The 16,194-nt window shown below is 42.0% G+C and overlaps 1 protein-coding gene across 6 annotated transcripts in view; it reads left to right on the top strand.

Moving 5' to 3' along the window:
• Positions 1-16,194, top strand: part of C1GALT1 (core 1 synthase, glycoprotein-N-acetylgalactosamine 3-beta-galactosyltransferase 1) — a 43,580-nt gene that overhangs the window by 1,404 nt on the left and 25,982 nt on the right. The gene's annotated exons all lie outside the window — the stretch shown is intronic.

The raw sequence follows: 16,194 nt of genomic DNA, 5'->3' as shown, positions 1-16,194 counted from the left end.
TTCTAAGCATTGTATGTAGTAAACGAGACTTATTTTCTGCCAGCCTTGGTATATGTTGATGTACAATTTAAGTGAATATAAAGTTTCAAGTTACCAAACAGTTAACTCTTTTCACCATATGTTAAGTAAAACAGTGATTTAGTAAGGAAGCTATGACTCACTGAGAGTTCTTCATAGGGAAAGAAAATGATTTTTCAGTACTAGCGGGGAACAATTAAATGCCTCTTAAAGTTTGTCCAGAATTTGTGCTTCTGTGTCATTTAAAAATATTCTGTGGTTATTAGTCATTAAGGTTTTTGTTTTATTGTTTATTTATATGAAATATAAATTTGTTTGTTTATTTCTATGAAAGGCAGAGCCACAGAGAGAGAGAGTGATGTCTTCCATCTGCAGGCTCACTCTCCAGATCGCTGCAACAGTGACAGGACAGGGAAGGCTAGACCCGGCCGAGGCCGGGACCCGGAACTCGGTTCAGGTCTCCCACGTGGGTGGCAGGGGCTAAGTGGTCGGCCTGTCTGGTGCTTCCCCAGGCACATAGCAGGAAGCTGGGACTCCCAATAGGCAGGCACTTCAACACCAGATGCCAGTATCCAAAGCAGTGGCCTAACTTGCCCTATCACAATGCCAGTCGCCATTAAAGTTTTTCAGAATTAGGCTTTTTAATATTTTACTATTTATATTTTTAAGTAAAGTCACCATCCAGAAATTCTTAGTTTTTAATCATAAACTTACATAGAAGTATGTGTAATGAATTAAATGTTTGCCTAATCATAGAAATACAAAAGTGTATCACTGGGTATATGCTATATACTATTTGTATGTTCATTTTTATAAAAAATAAAATTGCATTATGAGTATAGCTTAGCTTTATAAACCATGGTAAGTTAGAGTTTTTGTGATAAAATCATTGGAATTTTTGTGACAATGCAGTTATAAGTCAACTTTAAATAGAAAATAAATAGCTTCATGCTGCAGTTCAGTTCAGATACGCCTAAAAGCTGAAGCTTCTGAATACAATTGTCTTTTTTTTCAAAACACACTTGAAACGCTAGTGTACATCTTACCGCAAGGTTGAAAGAAAGGAATGACACTTTTTTTTACCCAAAATTAATGGGATTAAGGTCATTCTTTTAAAAAAAGTAAAAAAAAAATGTCCTGTGAAGGGAGAAATTAGCATTTTATCTTAGTCTTGTCCAGTGTGTACTTACCTTTTTATTTTGCACCTAATTCAAGTGTCTAGAGGGAAAACACACCAGAATCTGTAAAGTATGAAGTTAAGAAGTATATCTTGGAGGAAAAAAATATGTATAAATAAGGTGGTATTTATGATGTAAAGAAGCCTATAAGAAAGTAGAAGAAAACAAAATGAATAAGTCATCTGGCACCTATAGTAAGAGCTGCTTTGCGAATTTAAGGGACACATCGATTTGTTTTTTTGTTTGTTTGTTTGTTTTTGTTTTTGACAGATAGAGTTAGACAGTGAGAGAGAGAGACAGAGAGAAAGGTCTTCCTTCCATTGGTTCACTCCCCAAATGGCCGCTACAATCGGAAGCCAGGAACCAGGTGCTTCTTCCTGGTCTCCCATGCGGGTGCAGGGCCCAAGCACTTGGGCCATCCTCCACTGCCCTCCAGGGCCACAGCAGAGAGCTGGACTGGAAGAGGAGCATCCAGGACTAGAACCTGCGCCCATATAGGATGCCGCCCCGCCTTGGCGCCGGCCCCATGGGGCACATTGATTTGGAAACAGATCTGATTAGTTAACAATGAGAGCTATATGCCCATATTTGTATTAAATGGCGTTTAAACTTGTAGAAGTTGGATAATTTGAAATTATACAGCTTGATGTAGTCTTTTGCATTCTTGGTTCTTGTTTTCTTAAGTGCTGTTAATAAAATTCTACAAACTGGGCAGTTTAAAACAACAGGACTTTGTGTCAGTTCTGGAGGCTGGATGTCTGGAAGCATGAGGTTGAGCAGGCCCAGTTCTCAAGGTTCTGGTGGAGAATGTGTTCCGTGCCTCCTAGTTTCAGGTGTCACTGCCTGGCATTCCTCCTTATCCCTTGCCTTGCAGCTGTGTCACTTCATTCCCTGCCTCTCTTGTCTCATGGAGAATTCTCTCTGTGTGGCTGTCTTCTTAGGGTGCTTTCTGCTTATAAGGACATCTGTCATTTTGAATTAAGGTTCACCCTGGTGACCTTGGCTTAACCTGATTATGTCTATAGATAGTCTATTTTCAAATAAGGTTATATGCATCAGGTACTGGGGTTAGGACTTCAACATGGGGGGTACCATGTAGCCCACAGAGGCAGGCCTTTGGTGCAGTGGTTTAAATGCCACGTCTCATATTGGAGTGTTTGGCTCCAGTCATAGCTCCTCCACTTTACCCCAACTTCCTGCTAATGCACACCCTGGGAGCCAGTAGGTGATGGCTGGAGTACTTGGGTCCGTGCCATCCATGTGGGAGACCTGGTTGAGTTCCAGGCTCCTTCAGCCTGGCCTTGCCCTGGCTTTTGGGGGCATTTGGAGAGTGAACCAGCAGATGGAAGATTCTCTCTCTCTCTCTGTCTCTTTCTCTCTGTCTGTCTTGCTGCTTTCAAATGGAAAATAAAATTTAAAAACCTCACAATGTAACCCATAACAACTATATAATTTATCTTTTGCAGTGTTCAGTAAGTGTAGTGTGTAGCACCATGTGACAGACTGAATTAGAGGATACAGTGGGAACAAAGGAAATACTGGTATCCACTTAGATATGCCAGTGCCCATTGTGTGCCCTGTCTTAGCGATAAAACAGTGAATAGACAAAAATCCTGGCCTCATCAAGCCTATGTTTCGAAATACTGGTATCAAAATGTGGTCTCTGGATCCACAGCATCACTGTCATTTGGGAATGTATTACAAGTGCCAATTTTCAGACTCTATCCCGATCTCTTGATTAGGAAGCTGTTGTAACTATCCTTCCAAGTAATTCTGAGGCATTTTCAGGTTGGAGAACCACTGAAGAAGATGGAAAAGACAGTACACAAGATTAATAAATAAGTGATATTAGATGGTAATAGGTGCTGTGGGTATGGAAAGGGTGACCAGGGAAGACCCTTTGAGAGGTAAATGAACTGAAATAGGGAGTGATCCCTGTGACTGTCTGGGTTGTGTTCCCAGCAGGGAACAGAAAGTGTGTTTAAGGCATAGCAGGGAGTCCTGCATTAAAATATAGTGTGGGAAACAGGTTGCATTTCCATTTGATGAAGTTGCTGCCATTTGTCCCTTTTTGACCTGCAAAACCAGCAGATGCTGGAAGAGACCAGAAAGAAAGGGATGGAGTAGTTTGATGGTTGCTTGAAGGTCATTTTAAGGTTTTGGCTTTCTGAGTGAGGTTAGGAAGACAATGGAGGGTTTTGAGCAAATGAATAACAAGATCTGATTTCAGTTTTAAAGGGATCATTCTAGCCACTGGTGAAAACGGACTGAGGGTAGAGGAAGAAGGAAGTTGTAGTAGTTCAAAAATAAATAAATAGGGGATGGCTCAGACCAAGGTGCTATTAGTGGAGAGGTGAGAAAAGGTATAGTCTAAAATATGCAGAGTATAGGGAAAGCTAAGCTTTTTACTCCTATTGTAGTTAGCTCACTCAGTTGGCCTCCTGAAAATCAACTAGTTGTACAAGTAGTCTTTATATATTCTTTTTTTTTTTTTTTTTTAAGATTTACTGATTTATTTCAAAGGCAGAATTAGCACTCACGCCCAAGATTTTCCATCCACTGGTTCACTGCCCAAATGGCTTCAATGGCCAGAGCTGGGCTGATCTGAAGCCAGGAGCTAGGGGCTGAAGGACTTGAGCCATCTTCCTCTGTTTTCCCAGGCATCATTAGCAGAGAGCTGGATAGGAAGTAGAACAGCTGGGACTCGAATCGCAATGCCACAGTGCCGGCCCTTATATATGCTTGTTGAGATGGTTTATGTACAAAAGAGAAACTTAAGTTTAGCAAGTTGGCGGAGTGATTCCTGACTGGGGCTGATTCTCTCCGCAGGACACATTTAGCAGTCTCGAAATATTCTTGCACATCATAATGAGGGAGACTGCTACTGGCATCTGGTAAGTAGAGGCCAGCAGCGCTGCTGATAAACGTCTTAAAGTGAACAGGACAGCTCAGAAAACAGAATTTTCCAACTCGCGATATCAGTGGTTGCCAAGGTTAAGAGATTTGAGGAGGCTGAGGGAAGTGGAGGGAAGAGACAGTAGCCATGGACAAGCTGACTGGGTCAGTGTGCTGAAGCAACTGTTGCTAGTGCAGGATTGCTGAAGCGTGAATTAGAAGGTATGGAGTAGTAGAAGGTGAGGCTGTTTCTGTGAATCTTATTTTCTTTATCCATTTTTATATTGGGTCGATCATTTGTCTTTTTATTTATAGCAGTTTTTAGTATTTTTATACACTCATTTTATGTAGAAACATACCTTTGGCCAACAGTATCATTGCCAGAATTTTATCCGAAGAATAAATTTAGTTTTTATAGTAGTCTTAGCTTCTGAGTTTTTGGAAAATCTCAGTTCGTGATAACAAAAATACAAAAAGATGTTTTCCAGTTTTTGTTTCATTTTAAAAACATTAAAATCTTAGAAACATTTGGAGATGTTACAAGTTAAACATCTCTGAATTTGAAATCCAGAGTCTGAAATGCTCCCAAATCTGAAACATTTGAGCACTGACATGATGCTTCAAGTGGAAAATTCCATACCTGACCTCATGGTGACAGGTTGCAGTCAGAATGCAGGTGCACTAGAAATACTGAATAAAGTTACCTTCAACCTGTGTGTGTAGGAAATGTGAACGGGGAGTGGGCATGCGACACAGTGGGTTAGAAGCCTGCATCTCGTATTGGAGTACCAGGTTCAGGTCCCAGCTCCTTTGCTTCTGATCTAGCTTCCTACTGCTGCCTGCATTCCCTAGAAGGCAGCAGATTATGGCTGAGTACTTGGTTCCCTGCCACCAACACGGGAGACCTGGATTGAGTTCTGGGCTCCTGGGTTTAGCCTGACCCAACTCTGGCTGTTGCAGCCATTTAGGAGGTGAAGTAGCAATGGAATATTGGAAAATCTCTATGTACCTTTCAAAAAAATGAAAAATTAGTAATTGAAAATTTTAAAAAAGATAAATGAATTTTGTGTTTAGACTTAAGTCCCATCCCCAAGATAGCTCATTTTTTGCATGTGGATATTCCATTCTGTCTGTCCACTTGTTGAACACTTGTTTTGCTTCCATTTTTTAGCTACTGTGAATACAACTGCTATGAATGTGGTTGTATAAATATCTCTTTGAGACCCTGCTTTCAAGTTTGAGGGTATACCCCCAGAAGTAGAATTGCTGGATCATATGGTAATTTTATTTTTAATTTTTTGAGAAATTGCCGTACTGTTTTTCACAGTAGCTGAAACATTTTACATTCCCACTAACACTGCACAAGGGTTCCAGTTTTTCTAAATCCTCTCTAACACTTTATTTTCTGATTTTTGATGGTGGCCATCATAGTGGGTACGTGGTGGCATCTCATTGTAGTTTTAATTTGTATTTTTAATGAGCAGTGGTATTGAACATGTTTGCTTATGCTATTGGTCATTTCACATCTTCTTTGGAGAAATATTTATTGAAGTCCTTTGCCCATTTTTGAATCAGTTGATGTTTTGTTGAATTTTAGGAATTCTCTGTATATTTTGGATACTAATACTTTATCACATACTCACAGATAGTTATGTAATAATACTTGCAGATTTCAGTACCTCACTTTCAATAATGAATAGTTAGAAGGAAATAGAGGATCTGAATAGCACAATAAATCAACTAAACCTAACAGACAAATGCAGAACATTCTACCCACTAAGTGTTGTACATATGCTTCTCAAGTACACAAAGAACATTTCCCAGGATAAACTAAGTTAGTCTTCAAAGTCTGAATAGATTTCAAAGGATAGGCTACAAAGTGTCTTCTCTGATCACAACATGATGAAGTTAGAAATCAGTAACAGTAGGAAAACTGGAAAATACAGAAATTTGTGAAAATTAAACAACCAGAATTGGCCCTGTGGCATAGAAGGCTGAACCTCTGCCTGCAGTACGTTTCAAGTCCTGACTGCTCCACTTCTGATCCAGCTCCCTGCTAATGCACCTGGGAAAAACAGCAGAGGATGGCCCAAGTGTTTGAGGCCCCTGCACCCATGTGGGAGATCCAGATGGGGCTCTTGGTTCCTGTCTTTGGCCTGACACGTCCCCAGCTACTGCAACCATTTGGAGATGAACCAGTGGATTGAAGATTGGTCTCTGTCTCTCTCTCTCCCTCCCTCCCCCCCTTTCCTTTCAGTAACTCTGCCTTTGAAATAAATAAATAAATTTTAAAGAAAGAAAAAGAAAAATAGAAGGCAGTATTCTAGACTGATATACAGTTTTTTTTTTTTAAAAGAAAATTAACCAATGGATCAAAGGACAAATTAGAAAGTCCTTAGAAACAAATGAAAGCATATGTAGGTGGATATTTTTCCATTCGACCAATATCTGCCTTTTGAATAGAGAGGTTATTCCATTTACATTTAATGTAATTACTAATAAGGAAGCCCTTCTGTCATTTTGCTATTTGCTTTCTGTGTTCTCTAGCTGTTTTCTTCCCACTTCCTGCCTTAAGGTCTCATTTCCTTCTCTATAGCTATTTTCTTTCATTATCAGGGCATCACATTTAATATTTTTCAGTTATAATATTCTTGAATGTTACTATGCAGATATTATATTTTGCCTTCTGGGAGCTTATCCTATAAACAAGAAAATACACCAATAAGTATTTCCTTATTCCCTAGTACAGTACAGATGGTCCCCAGTTGCCTCTGACTTTGATAGAAAGCTTGATAGGAGTTTGATAGAAAGTCACGGAGCATCTGGACTTAACAGTGGTTCACTTCTATGTTTTTTTGACTTTGCAGTGGTGTATTGGGAGTATTAAATGTGCTTTTCTGACTTAGGATTGGGAGGGAATTCCAATGTACGAGGAAGAGCATCTGTATTTGACATGTGAAAAAGTACTCAACCAACAGCACAGGAACACCTTCCTTCGAAAAGATTCCCAAAAACTTGCAGTCAAGTTTAAAATCAAGGGTATAAATCTCAAACTGTGATTGCATTTTTAAAAAAATACCAATATTCCCACCAATACCAAGTTCAGAAGATCAAAATGTGAGAATGGCTTACTAGTGTGCTATGAGTCCACAGATACTTTTTGCTTCTGTGATATCCAAAGTTAGTGATACGTTGCACCACTTTATTATATCAAAATGAAGACGGGGGAGAGTAGAAAGTGACATACAGATTTCATTTCACATGTACTGCATAGTAGCCAACACTCAGACTGGATTTCCATGCCTGGTTACAGCTTACGCTAAGAAATTGAATGTAAATCGAATGAAACATAAAAACATGCTCCCTTATTTCTGTGAGACGTGGAAGTTGAAGTTTCCAAAGAATTCTCAAGTTTCCATTCTGTTTAATTTCATGATCCTCAAGCTACCAGTCACCATTCAGTATTTTTGGATGGGAAATTTTGGGGTCGTATTAATGAAATTATTTCCAGTTGTGGTCCAGAGAAACCTAGGTCTCTGTGAGACCATTGTAGGTTCATAAAGTCAGAACTACTCATACTAATATCAAGATGTCATTTGATTTTTTTCACTCATTATCTCACAAGTATACTGTCAGGTTTTCTAGAAACTACATGATATGTGATATCCAACAGATTGAATGCAGGAAGAGATATAGAATTCCAGATCCAGCTGTTTTCTGTTAAGCCAAACATTAAGATTTGAAAAACCTAAAGCAGTGACACTCCTTTGATTTCTTTTTTAAGATTACTTATTTGGAAGACAGAGTTACATAAAGGCAGAGAGAGGGAAAGAGAGAGGTCTCCATCTGGTTCACTCCCCAGATGGCCACAACAGAGGAGCTGCGCCGTTCTGAAGCCAGGAGCTTCTTCCAAGTTTCCCATGCAGATGCAGGGGCCCAAGAACTTGCTTTCTCAGTCCATAGCAGAGAGCTGGATCAGAAGTGGAGCAGCTGGGACTTGAAGCGGCGTCCATATAGGATGCTGACGCTGCAATAGGCAGCTTTACCTCTGCCACATCACTGGCCCCAATCCTTTAATTTTTTTTTTAAAGATTTTGTTTATTTGAGAGGTAGAGTTACAGACAGTAAGAAGAAGAGACAGAGAGAAAGGTCTTCCTTCTGTTGGTTCACTCCCCAAATGGCTGGAGCTGTGCCGATCCGAAGCCAGGAGCCAGGAGCTAGGAGCTTCTTCCCGGTCTTCCTATGCAGGTGTAGGGGCCCAAGCACTTGGGCCATCTTCTGCTGCTTTCCCAGGCCATAGCAGAGAGCTGGATTGGAAGAGAAGCAGCCAGGACTAGAACAGGTGCCCATATGGGATGCGGAGGATTAACCTACGGCACCATGGCACCACCCCCCCCCCCTTTTTTTTTTAAGATTTTATTTATTTGAGAAGTAGAGTTGCAGACAGTGAGAAGAAGAGACGGAGAGAAAGGTAATTTTTAAAGTATAGTTAGTTCCCATAAAACGGGTTGTAGAAATGGGTGATGGTCAATCATTCCAATTTTATGAATAAACAGAGTGTCCTTGATTTACAGTGGTTCAACCTAGGATTTTTTTTTTTTTACTTCATCCTAGTATGAAAGGGATACACATTCAGTAGAAACTGTGCTTCAGACTTTGAAGTTTACTAGCTCCTGGGCTGGTGCTGTGTGGTAGGTTGCTGTCCTGTTATGCTGGTAGCAGCAGTGAGCCACAGCTCCCAGTAAGCCAGGTGATCATGAGAGTAAACTAGTCCTCAGCGATTTACTTTGTGGCTAAGCTGTGATGTTTGGTAGATACTTAAAATGCATTTTTTAGCTTATATTTTCAGTTCACAGTGGGATTGTTGGGAAAACTCTGTCATGATTGAGGAGCTTCTGAGGTTTAAGCACAGAGGTATTTAGAGTCAGTGAAAATACTCTGATACTGTAGTATTAAAGGCATGTCATCATGCATTTGTCCAAACCCATGGAATATGCAACAGCAGGAGTGAACTCAATGTGAACTCTGGGTTGGGGTGATAATGGTGTATAAGTGTAGGTCTGTTGGTTGTAGCAAATGTGCCTTCTGATGAGGGAACTTCATAATAAAGAGAGTTGTGCATGGGGGTGGGCCAGAGGCTATAGGAAACCTTCCTCTTAATTTTGTTGCAAATCTAAACTGCCTCCCAAGAAAGTAAAGCCTTAAAAATCCTTCATTTTAATTTCTTTAAAATATCTAATCAATGGAAATAACCCACAGAAACAAAAGCTGTTTGTCCTTATTCATTAAGAATTTAAAGGGATTCTTAGATTAATTTTTTTTTTAAAGAATAGCATCTCTCTTTTTTCTTAAAATTTATTTATTTATTTGAAAGGCAGAGTTACAGAGAGGCAGAGAGAGAGAGAGAAAGAGAGAAGGACACATGGGGCCGGCGCTGTGGCGCAGTAGGTTACTCCTCCGCATCCTATATGAGCGCTGGTTCTAGTTCCAGCTACTCCTCTTCCGATCCAGCTCTCTGCTATGGCCTGGGGAAGCAGTGGAAGATGGCCCAAGTCCTTGGGCCCCTGTACCCATGTGGGAGACCTGGAGGAAGCTCGAGGCTCCTGGCTCCTGGCTTCGGATCCGCGCAGCTCTGGCCGTTGCGGCCATCTGGGGAGTGATCCATCAGATGGAAGATCGATCTCTATCTCTCTCTCTTTCTCTCTCTACCTTCCCCTCCCCTCCCCTCCCCTCTCCTCCTCTCCTCTCTCTGTGTAACTCTGACTTTCAAATAAATAAATATTTTTTTAAAAAAGAGAGAAGGACGCAGAGAGAGATCTTCGATCCGCTGGTTCACTCCCCAAATGACCACAAAGCAGGAGCCCAGCGGATCCAAAACCAGGAGTCGGGAGCTTCTTTCGAGTCTACCACATGGGTGCAGGGGCCCAAGCACTTGGGCCATCTTCTGCTGCTTTCCTAGGAACATTAGCAGGGAGCTGGATTGGAAGTGGAGCACCTGGGACTCGAACCAACACCCATATTGTATGCCTGCACTGTGGGTGGTGTCATTAACTGCTATGCCACAGTGTTGGCACCTTAGATTATTTTTTTTTAAAGATTTATTTATTTATTTGAAAGTCAGAGTTACACACAGAGAGAAGGAGAGGCAGAGAGAGAGAGAGTGGGGGGGGGGGTCGGTCTTCCATCCGCTGGTTCACTCTCCAGATCGCCGCAATGGCTGGAGCTGCACTGACTGAAGCCAGGAGCTTCTTCCAGGACTCCCAGGTTGGGGCAGGGGCCAAGGACTTGGGCCATCTTCTATTGCTTTCCCAGGCCACAGCAGAGAGCTGGATTGGAAGTGGAACAGCCGGGTTTTGAACCGGTGCCCATATGGGATGCCAACACTGCAGGCATCAACTTTACTCACTATACCACAGCGCCAACTGCACCTTATATTAATTTTTGAGAGCTGCTCAAGTAAGATGTACTTGTTAAGCTTAATTTGGAAAAATAGGGAAAGAAAAAATAATCCTAGTTGCCCCTAATCTTGCCAATGAATTTAGAAACACTAACATTTTGATATATATTTTTTAGGTTGGCTTTTATTATTATTTTAAGATTTATCTGAAAGGCAGAGTTACAGGGGGAAGAGAAACAGATCTTCCGTCTTCTGGTTCACTCCCCAAATGGCTGCAATGACTGGGACTGGACCAGGTAAAGGTCAGGAGCCAGGAGCTTCTGGGTCTCCCACTTGGGAGGCAGAGGCCCAAGGACTTGGGCCATCTTCTACTGCTTTGCCAAGCATGTTAGCAGGAGCTAGATTGGAAGTGGAGCAGCCGGGACTTGAATTGACACCATATTGGATCAGCCAGGACTTGAATTCATGCCCATATCGGATACTGACACCGTAGGTGTTGGCTTAACCCACTGCACCCCAGCACTAGCCCTAGGATAGCTTTGTTAAATGCACATAGTTGAAATAATATTATGTATAAGATTTTGCTATGTTCTAACTATGTTCCATATTACAATTATCAAAAAAATTTTAGTGATTATATCATCTCCTTAGTGGGTATATTTTAGTTTGTATAATTTTCATTTTGACTTTTAGGATTATAACTTCTGGCTATGAATCTTCTATTTAGCAAATACTTGAAGGCATATTATATGTAGACACTGTTCATAATTTAGTTTTTATTAAGAGTTCCTTAGATTAAGTTTGAGTTGAGTAAAAAAGCCACCTACATTTTGAAGACAAAGAAAGGAGCATGCTTATAGAGAATATTTACTCTTTTCAGTTATGCTTTTTTTAAACAGTAGCAAGTCATATAGAAAGCTATTAAGATTATTAGAGGGGTCAGTGCTGTGGGATAGTGGGTAAAGCCGCTGCCTGCAGTGCTGGCATCTCATATGGGCACCTGTTTGAGTTCCAGCTGCTCCACTTCCGATCCAGCTCTCTGCCTTGGCCTGGGAAACAGTAGAAATTTGCCCAAGTCCTTGGGCCCCTGCACCCACGTGGGAGACCCAGAAAAAGCTCCAAGCTCCTGGCTTCAGATTGGTGCAGCTCCAGCCATTGGGCCATCTAGCGAGTGGACCCGTGGATGGAAGACCTCTCTCTCTCTGCCTCCGCCTCTGCCTCTGCCTCTTTGTAACTCTGCCTTTCAAATAAATAAATAAATTTGTGTTTTTTAACAATAAAATTTTAGAAATTTAGGTAACAGCTTGCAGAAGGTTGAAGAAAAGATGGAAATAAATAATTTAAAAAGATATCCTGACTAGTAATTTCCTTAGTGTTACCAATTTTATGTGCTAAAATATGTTAGATTTGACTATTTCAAATTTTATAATTCATATATACAGATAGCATTCTGAATGTTTTTTCAACCTCTAGACTTTTGAATGTCTAAGGGGTGCTTTAAAACAGATACATTGAATAATGGGATAACTAAAATCTGTCATGTCTTTAAAATATCTTTATTCTTTCCTCACACTTGTTTAATAGTTTAGCTGGGTATTAAATTCTAGATTGGAAATAATTTTCCTCAGCATTTTGAAGGGTTCCTTCATTACATTTTTTTAGCGTAAAGGGAGTTAGCGTAAAGGGAGAGACAGAGAAAGATACTTTCCATCTGCTGATTGACTCCCCAACTGGCTGCAGTGGCCAGCGCTAGGCCAGACAGAATCCAAGAGCCTGGATCCCCAGCTAGGTCTCCCACATGAATGGCAGAGGCCCAAGTATTTTACTGTGTTCCACTGCTTTCCCAGGCTCATTGGCAGGGAGTTGGATCCAAAATGGAGCAGGTGAGACACAAACTGACACTCATAGGGGATGCTGGCAGCGTAGGCAGCAGCTTAACTTGCTGACCACAGTGCTGGTACCTCCTCCATTGTTTTGTGTTGTGCAAAAGCCTGACACCATTTAATTCCTTATTTCTTTTATGTGGCCTTTTGTCTCTTTCTCTGAATGCTTATAGGATAGTTCCTTGGACCGACGTGTTCTAAAATTTCATTATAATGTGTTATGGGTCTCCTTATTTGCTGTGCTGTGTATCATGGGATTCTTTTAATGTGGGAACATCTTCGAAATATTTGGTTATTGATTTCCTCCTCCTCTCAATCTCCCCCCCCCCCCCCCGGCAGAGTGGATAGTGAGAGAGAGAGAGATAGAAAGGTCTTCCTTTTGCCGTTGGGTCACCCTCCAATGGCTGCCGCGGCCTGCAGCTGTGGCCGGCGCATCGCGCTGATCCGAAGCCAGGTGCTTCTCCTGGTCGCCCATGTGGGTGCAGGGCCCAAGCACTTGGGCCATCCTCCACTGCACTCCAGGGCCATGGCAGAGAGCTGGCCTAGAAGAGGGGCAACTGGGACAGAATCCGGCGCCCCGACTGGGACTAGAACCCGGTGTGCCGGCGCCGCAAGGTGGAGGATTAGCCTAGTGAGCTACGGCTCCAGCCTCTCTCTGTAAGATTTATTTATTTTAAAGAGTTAGAGAGAGAGAGATCTTTTATCATCTGGTTCACTCCTCAAATGGCTGCAACAGCCAGAGCAGGACCATTCTGAAGCCAGAAGCCAGGAGCTTTTTCCGGGTTCCCCATGTGGGTGCAGGGGTCCAAGCAGTTGGGCTATCTTTTGCTTCTTTCCTAGGCAAATTAGCAGGCAGCTGGATTAGAAGTGGAGCAGCCAGGACTTGAACTGATACCGGTATGGGGTGCCAGTGCCACAGCGCTGGCCTCTCCTCTCTTTCATCCAGATGTCTAAACTGATCTTAACATAAATATATATATATATATTTTTTTTTTTTGACAGGCAGAGTGGACAGTGGACAGTGAGAGAGAGAGACAGAGAGAAAGGTCTTCCTTTGCCGTTGGTTCACCCTCCAATGGCCGCCGAAGCTGGCGCGCTGCAGCCGGCGCACTGCACTGCTCCGATGGCAGGAGCCAGGTACTTATCCTGGTCTCCCATGCGGGGGTGCAGGGCCCAAGCACTTGAGCCATCCTCCACTGCACTCCCTGGCCACAGCAGAGAGCTGGCCTGGAAGAGGGGCAACCGGGACAGAATCCGGCGCCCCGACTGGGACTAGAACCTGGTGTGCCAGCGCTGCAAGGCGGAGGATTAGCCTAGTGAGCCGCGGCGCCGGCCCACGTAAATTTTCTTAAATTTCCCATTATCTTTTTGCTTTCAGGGAGATTTCTTTATCTGAACTATAAAAGTTCTATTGATATTTTAAATTTTATTATATTTTAATTTGTATGAGTTGCTTTTGTTCTCTGATATTTAGAAAAGTAGTATCATTTTATGAATGTGATTGTATATCATCTTGCATCTCAGTCATGATATTAATGGTAGCTTTTGCTTAAGTTTCTGTGACATTGTGCAGACTCTTCCAAGTTGCTTTAAATGGACCATGTTATTCTTATTAATGGCTTTTTCTTTTTTATATATATAAAGATTTATTTATTTGAAAGAGTTATAGAGAGAGAGAGAGAGAGGTCTTCCATCAGCCGATTCACTCTCCAGATGGCCGCAACGGCTGGAGCTGCACCGATCTGAAGCCAGGAGCCAGGAACTTTCTCTAGGTCTCCCATGTGGGTGCAGAGGCCCAAGGACTTGGGCGAACTTCTGCTGCTTTCCCAGGCCGTAGCAGAGAGCTGGATCGGAAGAGGAGCAGCCAGGACTAGAACTGGCGCCCATATGGGATGCCGGCACCTCAGTCCAGGACTTTAATCTGCTGTGTGGCCCCTAATGGCTTTTTCTTAAAGTGATGATTCTTAGCTGGCTATTCATAATTCAGAGTAGATACTGAAAAACTAATCTCAGCACATGTCTCTGGGGCTGATCACTGGTGATCTTCAACTGTAGGATGATCTACTTGAGTGTTTCATTGCTCAATCTTTTGGGGGTTCCATTGTGCAAAATCCAAACCATGGTTTTTTCCCTTTAATTTTTGATTAACATGTAATTGAACATTTTTATCTGGTGGAAAGCAATAACTCAGTGACTGTGTATAGCATAAACTGATCAAATTGGGTGATTAGCTTTTCCATTTCTCTATGGAACCTCTGAACACCTCTCTTCTAGTTCTTCCCTACAGTACATAATACATGATTTTGAAATAGTCACCCCACTGTGCTGTGGAATATTAGAACTTAGTCCTTCTGTCATGGTTTTGGTACCTCTGCCTACCTTTCCTAGCCTCTGTTCTAGTTCAGATCTGTTTTTTTTTTTTTCTTCCTGTTTTTAAAGATTTAGTTTTCTTTTTATTTAGTAAGCAAAGAAAGAATGTGCTTCCATCTGCTAGTTCACACCCCAGATGCTGTCAGTGCCTGGGGCTGAGCTGGGTCAGAGCCAGGAGCCAGGAACTCAATCTAGGTCTCCCACATGGGTGGCAGGATCCTACTATTTAAGCCATTGCTTGCTTCCTTTCAGGGTTTGCGTTGTCAGGAGGCTTGAGTCAGGAACCAGAGCCAGAACCAGAAATCACATGCAGGCACTCTGGTGGGATATAGGCCTCTTAACCACTACTGTAAATGCCTATTCCCCAGATAGATTTTTTTCTTTTAACTTTCACTTTATTCTAAACTCACTGCAGCAAATTATGTCATTTCTCTGTTCCAGGCCTGTATTTGCTTCGCATTCTCAGGCTCCTTCCTGATTTGTGCTCATATGTAGCATATAGTTTCTAAGATTCTCGGTTGGATGACCATGCTTACAAGTCCAGAGGCTGCATTGCCAGTGTACAGTCTGTGGAAATGTATGGGAAATTTGTTTCCTAAGGGCAACCCTTAACCAGTGACTAACTGTATGAGTAAAACTCTGAGAGCTCCCCTGAGGGACTGAGCCAAAAGTACCCTTCTTGGACCCTCACTGAACTCTTACCCTTGCTGATGATCACATTGCCTTTCCTGTCCTGTTTGCCTCCAAGTTTTTCCAAGGAATACTTGCTAATCAATCACTGCCACACGAGTGCCTCACCATGTGTGTTTCCAGAGAAGCCAGCCTAAGAAAATAACTAATAATTGCCCTGCATTCTCTTTGATAATCTTGATATTTTGGAGTGAGATTTAGATTGAGGTTTTCAATGCTGAGTATTGGGGAAGGGTCCTGTTTGTTAGATGTTAGAATCAAAGAATTCGTTGGAGTTTTCCTTATTTTTCTAGAATAATTTGGTTTAAAAATTATTTTTTAAATTTTTTTTTTTTATTTGACAGGTAGAGTTATAGACAGAAGGGTCTTCCTTCCATTGGTTCACTCCCCAAATGGCCACTACAGCCAGCATTGCGCCGATCCGAAGCCAGGAGCCACGTGCTTCCTCCTGGTCTCCCATGCGGGTGCAGGGCCCAAGCACCTGGGCCATCCTCCACTGCCTTCCTGGGCCACAGCAGAGAGCTGGACTGGAAGAGAAGCAACCAGGACTAGAACCCCGCACCTGTATGGGATGCCGGTGCCGCAGGTGGAGGATTAACCAAGTGAGCCACGGCACTGGCCCCTTAAAAATTATTTTGAAAAGATAGATTCCATCCAAGAAAAATCTGAACTTTAGAAATCTGGTTCTATTACAGTATTTAAAATTTTTATTTTCTAAGTTACTTACCTACTTAAGTTTTACTTTTTGAGTCAGCTTTGATAG

The sequence above is a fragment of the Oryctolagus cuniculus genome, chromosome 16, assembly GCF_964237555.1.
Source record: "Oryctolagus cuniculus chromosome 16, mOryCun1.1, whole genome shotgun sequence".
NCBI lineage: Eukaryota > Metazoa > Chordata > Mammalia > Lagomorpha > Leporidae > Oryctolagus > Oryctolagus cuniculus.
Note: the sequence above shows the minus strand (reverse complement) of the source record. Positions and strands in the feature narration are given on the sequence as shown.